General features: G+C 50.8%; 1 long non-coding RNA gene across 1 annotated transcript; it reads left to right on the top strand.

Annotated features, from left to right (window-relative positions):
- Positions 1-386: 386 nt before the first annotated feature.
- LOC127923333 (uncharacterized) lies at positions 387-3816 on the top strand. Its single transcript, XR_008114127.1, has 3 exons — positions 387-467; positions 3125-3247; positions 3710-3816. It is a non-coding gene; the product is annotated as an uncharacterized LOC127923333 (long non-coding RNA).
- Positions 3817-6443: the final 2627 nt, after the last annotated feature.

Here is a 6443-nt window from a genome sequence, read left to right as displayed (position 1 = left end):
TCTAGTTGGTGTCCTACTCAGCGTATGTGAATTGACACTATAATCTCGCACGTGAAGTTCGACTCGCTTGGGATTTCAGTTTTAATCATTTATATAAAGTTTTTACAGTGATACTGTTCCATGTGCCACCCTGTTCCATGTGCCACCCTGTTCCATGTGCCACCCTGTTCCATGTGCCACCCTGTTCCATGTGCCACCCTGTTCCATGTGCCACCCTGTTCCATGTGCCACCCTGTTCCATGTGCCACCGCGAGGGGTACTTGATGAAATTGGCAAGACCACAAACACATCTTGGATCAGGCTATTGTCTAAGGACAAGACAGATTGATTTCCTAATTAGATATTGTTCTCCCAATTTCCCAAAGAGACTGAACAATTCCCTCTTTTTATATTGCAGGTGTCAGTGACAATGTTTTGGTTGGCAAAGAAACTCACTTCTCCGGTACCTGTAAGAAGGATCTAGGCTGGTAAGTCAGAGCGTGTGTCTGTTAGCGTGTGTCTGTTAGCGTGTGTCTGTTAGCGTGTGTCTGTTAGCGTGTGTCTGTTAGCGTGTGTCTGTTAGCGTGTGTCTGTTAGCGTGTGTCTGTTAGCGTGTGTCTGTTAGCGTATGTCTGTTAGCGTGTGTCTGTTAGCGTGTGTCTGTTAGCGTGTGTCTGTTAGCGTGTGTCTGTTAGCGTGTGTCTGTTAGCGTGTGTCCTGTTAGCGTGTGTCCTGTTAGCGTGTGTCCTGTTAGCGTGTGTCCTGTTAGCGTGTGTCCTGTTAGCGTGTGTCCTGTTAGCGTGTGTCCTGTTAGCGTGTGTTCTGTTAGCGTGTGTCTGTTAGCGTATTGTCTAGCTAGCTGCTAATAACCTCTGCCAAATTCCTCAATGTTTACCTTCGTCATAGACAGAATGTTCTTATTAAATCAAATCTAATATTAACCCCCCCCTGACCTGTCGTGTGATATTCCCCCTGACCTGTTGTGTGATATTCCCCCTGACCTGTCGTGTGATATTCCCCCTGACCTGTCGCGTGATATTCCCCCTGACCTGTCGCGATATTCCCCTGACCTGTCGTGTGATATTCCCCCCTGACCTGTCGTGTGATATTCCCCCCTGACCTGTCGTGTGATATTCCCCCTGACCTGTCGTGTGATATTCCCCCCCCCTGACCTGTCGTGATATTCCCCCTGACCTGTCGTGTGATATTCCCCCCTGACCTGTCGTGTGATATTCTCCCCGACCTGTCGTGGTGATATTCCCCCTGACCTGTCGTGATATTCCCCCTGACCTGTCGTGTGATATTCCTCCCCCCTGACCTGTCGTGTGATATTTCCTCCCCCGACCTGTCGTGTGATATTTCCCCCCGACCTGTCGTGTGATTTTCCCCCGACCTGTGGCGCGTGATATTCCCCCTGACCTGTCGTGTGATATTCCCCCTGACCTGTCGTGTGATATTCCCCCCGACCTGTCGTGTGATATTTCCCCCTGACCTGTTGTGTGATATTCCCCCTGACCTGTCGTGTGATATTTCCTCCCCCACACCTGTCGTGTGATATTTCTCCCCTGACCTGTCGTGATATTTCCTCCCCTGACCTGTCGTGTGATATTCCCCCTGACCTGTCGTGTGATATTCCCCCCTGACCTGTCGTGTGATATTCCCCTGACCTGTCGTGTGATATTCCCCCCTGACCTGTCGTGGTGATATTCCCCTGACCTGTCGTGATATTCCCCCCGACCTGTCGCGTGATATTCCCCCCTGACCTGTCGCGTGATATTCCCCCCTGACCTGTCGTGTGATATTCCCCCTGGCCTGTCGTGTGATATTTCCTCCCCTGGCCTGTCGTGTGATATTTCCCCCCCAGACCTGTCGTGTGATATTCCCCCGACCTGTCGTGTGATATTCCCCCTGACCTGTCGTGTGATATTCCCCCCTGACCTGTCGTGTGATATTCCCCCTGACCTGTCGTGTGATATTCCCCCCCGACCTGTCGTGTGATATTTCCCCCCCCTGACCTGTTGTGTGATATTCCCCCCCCTGACCTGTCGTGTGATATTTCCCTCCCCTGACCTGTCGTGTGATATTTCCTCCCCCTGACCTGTCGTGGTGATATTTCCTCCCCTGACCTGTCGCGGTGATATTTCCCCCTGACCTGTCGTGTGATATTCCCCCTGACCTGTCGGGTGATATTCCCCCTGACCTGTCGTGGTGATATTCCCCCCTGACCTGTCGTGGTGATATTCCCCCCCTGACCTGTCGCGGTGATATTCCCCCCCTGACCTGTCGTGTGATATTCCCCCCTGACCTGTCGTGTGATATTCCCCTGACCTGTCGTGTGATATTCCCCCCTGACCTGTCGTGGTGATATTCCCCCCTGACCTGTCGTGGTGATATTCCCCCTGACCTGTCGTGTGATATTCCCCCTCCGACCTGTCGTGTGATATTCCCCCCTGACCTGTCGTGTGATATTCCCCCTGACCTGTCGTGTGATATTCCCCCTGACCTGTCGTGTGATATTCCTCCCCCTGGCCTGTCGTGGTGATATTTCCTCCCCCCGACCTGTCGTGTGATATTTCCCCCGACCTGTCGTGATATTCCCCCGACCTGTCGTGGTGATATTCCCCCTGACCTGTCGTGTGATATTCCCCCTGACCTGTGTGATATTCCCCCCGACCTGTCGTGATATTTCCCCCCTGACCTGTTGTGTGATATTCCCCCCTGACCTGTCGTAGTGATATTTCCCCCCCCTGACCTGTCGTGTGATATTTCCTCCCCCCTGACCTGTCGTGGTGATATTTCCTCTCCCTGACCTGTCGTGTGATATTCCCCCTGACCTGTCGTGTGATATTCCCCCTGACCTGTCGTGATATTCCCCCCTGACCTGTCGTGTGATATTCCCCCCTGACCTGTCGTGTGATATTCCCCCTGACCTGTCGTGTGATATTCCCCCACGACCTGTCGTGTGATATTCCCCCCTGACCTGTCGTGTGATATTTCCCCCCCCTGACCTGTCGTGTGATATTTCCTCCCCTGACCTGTCGTGTGATATTTCCTCCCCCTGACCTGTCGTGATATTTCCTCCCCCCTGACCTGTCGTGATATTTCCCCCCCCCCTGACCTGTCGTGTGATATTCCCCTGTTACAGCCTGAAAGTCCACCTGACCTGCCGTGGCTGCAGCTCTCTGCTTGGCATGGTCTACATCTCTACACCCAGGAAACTGGACCACATGAGGTCTCTGTTCTGCCTCAATGTGACTGCCATAGAGAGGTGAGCCATGTGGTGGGGGGGGGGGGCAGCAGTCTGAGCAGGACTTACACCAGTGACTGATATAGTTGTAGTAGTTATCGTGGGGGAATTTAAACATTGACTGTTAAATATTGGTGATTTTCACAATGTTTATGCAGCGCGTGTTGTCCTGTTTTCATGGCATCTTGCTGCTCTGATTTGGTATTTCAACTAACAGAAATGGGAGGTTATCAATGTTTTTTTATTGTTCATATTCTTTGTAGTCTGTGTGGAAATATTTATCTCTGAGTGTGGTCTGGTCTCTCTCACACCGGGACACCATCACACAGCATCTCTGACACTCAAGATGACAAATCATGTTGCCAGTAGTAACAGCCCCGCTAAAATATTTTTTAGATTGATTTACGAGATAATAGTTTGTCTGTTCTGTTGGCTTTAAAAAGTCATTTGTATTGATGTAAAATCATTCTGCGGTCCGTGCAGCTATGTCCTGGGGTCGTCCAGTCAGCAGGTGGCAGCAGTGAGCCCCAAGCAGCAGCCGGTCACTCTGGAGTACAGACAGGCTGTAGAGCGACAACTGGATGAGGTAACCCTCTGGACTGTGAAGCTTCCGTTAGTTCACTACTGTTGATCAGGGCTCTGTCATGTGTGTTTGAAGAAGGTATTACTTGCAATGATCTTGTGGGAGTGGATTGGTTAAGACACACCCACATTAAACCCGCCTCTCTCAAAATACCTATCAAAACTACGCCTCTCAAAATACCCACCCACATCCAACCTCTCCTCTCTCAAAACACCTACCCACATCAAGCCTCGTCCCTCAAACACCTACCTACATCCAACCTCTCTCCTTCAAAACACCCACCACATCAAACCACGCCTCCCTCAAAACACCCCACCCACACACATCAAACCTCGCCTCCCTCAAAACACCTACCCACACATCAAACCACGCCTCCCAACACCACACACGCATCAAACCACGCCTCCCAACACCCACACGCATCAAACCACGCCTCCCAACACCCACACATCAAACCGCCTCCCAACACCACACACATCAAACCACGCCTCCCCAACACCCACATACATCAAACCATGCCTCCCCCACACCCACACACATCAAACCACGCCTCCCTAACACCCACACACATCAAACCACGCCTCTCCAACACCCTACACATCAAACCACGCCTCCCCCAACACCCCATGCATCAAACCACGCCTCCCCAACACCCAATACATCAAACCACCCTCTCAACACCCACACACATCAAACCACACTTTCTCAAGCACCCACACACATCAAACCACACCTCTCAACACCCACACATCAAAACCACACTCTCAACACCCCACACATCAAACCACGCCTCCTCAACACCTACACATCAAACCACGCCTCCCCAATACCCACACATCAAATTACGCCTCCCCAACACCCACACATCAAACCTACTTTTCAATACTTCACACACATCAAACCACATTTCCCAATACCCCACCCACATCAAATTACGCTTTCCAACACCCACACACATCAAACCACGCCTCCCCCAACACCCACACACATCAAGCCACGCCTCCCCAACACTTCACACACATCAAATTCACGCTCCCCAACACTTCACACACATCAAACCATGCCTCCCCACACCACACACATCAAATTCCGCTCTCAATACAGCACTTACACATCAAACCACGCCTCTCCAACACCCACACACATCAAACCACGCCTCCCCAACACCCACACACATCAAACCACGCCCCTAACACCACACACATCAAACCCACCTCAACACCCACACACATCAAACCACACTCAACACCCACATCAACTACACCCTCTCAACACCCACACACATCAAACCACACCTCTCAACACCCACACATCAAACCACGCCTCCTCAATACCCACACACATCAAACTACGCTTTCTCTTTAACACCCACACACATCCAAACCACGCCTCCCCAACACCCACACACATCAAACCACACTTTCAATACTCTACACACATCAAACCACACCTCCCAACACCCCACCCACATCAAACCACGCTTTCCTAACAATTTCCATACATCAAACACGCCTCCCAACACCCACACACATCAAACCACGCTCCCAACACCCACACACATTAAACTACCCTCTTTACTAAAGTAATTTCATGCCATACATTTATATTGAAGTGAAACTTCCCATTGATGAGAACATGTTGTCCGGTGGACATCTGGTCTGGTGGAGAGACATGCCAAACTGGGTCTTCGTTAGCCAATAGAGAGAGACCCGGGACGGGACATTGGCCTTCTGGTTCGTAGATTAAGCTGAATAACCAATCATCTCCCACAGCAACTTCCTCCTAACCTTCCCTGTGCCTCGCAGTCGTGTGATTCGCCAAAAAAATAAAATGACAAGTTATTGACAAGCCAATCGTAGACACGAGGTTGATAGAGGAGTTGGCATGATGGCACACTGGTTCTCAGGCTTGTTCTTTGTCTGCTTAATACCTGTGTTTCTCTTGGAGAAAAACGCACACTAGATGGTGGTGTTGCTAAGGAACAGCAGTCAGACACTCCTCGATACTGTACCAGCAGGAACAATAGAATGTCTGTTTATTTATTTCTGTGTGTGGGGGGAGGAGGTCTGACGGGTGTCCCGCATGCTTCCCAGCTGAAACAGTTCGTCAGCGCTTGTGCATATATTATGACGTTTTGGGCTCTGGCCGGGGCTACGGGCTCTGGCCGGGCTACGGGCTCTGGCCGGGCTACGGGCTCTGGCCGGGCTACGGGCTCTGGCCGGGCGACGGGCTCTGGCCGGGCGACTTTTTTTCTGGAGGCAACTGAAGGTCGGAAACCGACGCCCTTCGTCAGTGATTGGTCAGCAGTGGGGATTCTTCAATCAAGTCTTTGCATGAAAACAAGTTCTCTGGTTGAACTTCCTTTTCAAAGAAAAATACTTCACCAGTCGTCTTAGTTCGATGTCAAATTGTGTCACCTAAGATCTCTTCAGCAAAAATGTCAATTAATGGCCGATTTTTCTCGAGTTACAAGATCTTGATTAATTCTGTTTTGAAGAAGTGTATACCGGCTAAGCCATGACTCAAAATGGACAAACTACTATTGCCGCTTTTTCAGCGACGGTGTTTAATGCGAACAAACTCGTTGGACTCGCGCCAGCTGAACTCTGACCTGCTCAGACACTTGTTTCTTAA

This window comes from Oncorhynchus keta, unplaced genomic scaffold, assembly GCF_023373465.1.
Source record: "Oncorhynchus keta strain PuntledgeMale-10-30-2019 unplaced genomic scaffold, Oket_V2 Un_contig_29353_pilon_pilon, whole genome shotgun sequence".
In the NCBI taxonomy this organism is placed as follows: Eukaryota; Metazoa; Chordata; class Actinopteri; order Salmoniformes; family Salmonidae; genus Oncorhynchus; species Oncorhynchus keta.
This window is presented reverse-complemented; position numbering and strand designations above follow the sequence as displayed.